Source organism: Gavialis gangeticus, unplaced genomic scaffold (genome assembly GCF_001723915.1).
Source record: "Gavialis gangeticus isolate Ggan-Ray unplaced genomic scaffold, GavGan_comp1, whole genome shotgun sequence".
Lineage (NCBI taxonomy): Eukaryota > Metazoa > Chordata > Crocodylia > Gavialidae > Gavialis > Gavialis gangeticus.
This window is the reverse complement of record NW_017729033.1, coordinates 51,848,748-51,850,144: the sequence shown is the minus strand read 5'-3', so window position 1 is coordinate 51,850,144 and position 1,397 is coordinate 51,848,748. Positions and strand designations below refer to the sequence as shown.

General features: G+C 39.4%; 1 pseudogene; it reads right to left on the bottom strand.

The window, feature by feature from the left end:
- Positions 1-521: 521 nt before the first annotated feature.
- LOC109303629 overlaps positions 522-1,397 on the bottom strand; it is a 1,481-nt pseudogene continuing 605 nt past the window's right edge.

Here is a 1,397-nt window from a genome sequence, read left to right as displayed (position 1 = left end):
GCTGTACTCTAGGGATGGCCTTGTATGTCAGTGTTCTCTTCTCTGCCACTTCTTTCCTGGAGCATCCCACACTGGAACTGATGAATGAATACTCTAAGAGAGTTCACAATATAGCAAGGTTAGCAAAGCTTTTCAAACCCAAATTATAACCCCCACAAAAAGTCAAATAAACATATAGTAGGAGTCATTAAACACTGGGCATCTACCCCTACAACAGATTTACTTCAACTAATTCATAGGAATACCCAAAGAGAACTACAGTTGTAAGTGCCTATTTTAAATGGAATCCTAAGTCTGAGAAAACATTTCTGCAGTAAAATCTGTGGCCTTGAATGAAAGAAAGTTAACTTTCCATGCCCCAACCCCTTTAAAATAACATAAAATAGAATGTCAGTCTGACACCATCTTCACACTGTATTCACATAAGCCCAGTTAGTTCAAAGATCCATGGTTTCTATTCTGGCAGGTAAGAAGAAACCCACACATGAATGATATGCTGTACAGTTGACATGATAGATGGGCTAGCTGATTCTAAGCTTGATGTAGTTCACAGTTTGTTGGTAACAAATCCCTTCAGTGACATGAGTTATACATTTGTACTTGATGAGTCTAGTCCACTGGCCCATAGAATAGTTCATTTCAGAGACTGCATCAACTAATCTGATGATACTGTCAGTGCCATCTACCTTTAACAGTGACACTTCTGTGCTCACTAACTTTCATCTGAATGGTGTCACCTTTTGGCAAGGATTTTCTCTGGGTCTTACTAAGTTCAATGATTGGTGAATTTTGGGGATCAGTGCTGGTGCTGATAGGGCAGGGAAGATAACAGGAAGCACAGTAGCCATTAGAGGTAAAGTAGATGTAGTTGTAGGAGGGTTTGAGTTAGTATTGTACATAGTTCTTTGTTTGAAATGAACAGGAATAGGAATTGTGCTTGGAGCTACAGGTTCTTCTGGCTGCCTATAAATCAGGAAGGCCTTTCAAGTACAGCTAGGTGACTGTTTCAGGGTTTTAAATATAGAAGATAGCACCACGCTGGGAGTAGTAGGCAAATAAATTGTAGAAGATCGAGCAGACTTGTTATTCATAGAGCCAAGTTTCTACACACACACACTAACTGCATAATCTGGAGTAGTATTTTACACTACAGTTTCCTCTTTGGTTTGCTTTCCTACCACTTCTGTATCTAGAGTCTTTTTGCTTCACAGACAACACCAACTGTATCCATATCTGACATATATTAGCTTCATTCCACTTCCTGTGAGCTAATATATTCTTGAAGAAGGAATATTTCCAAAAGGTATTATAGGTAGAAGGAGGAATATTTCCAGAAATTGGTGTTATGCAATTCCAGAATGAAGGGGTTTTTTTTGGGGGGGGGGGGGGGGTGTTTT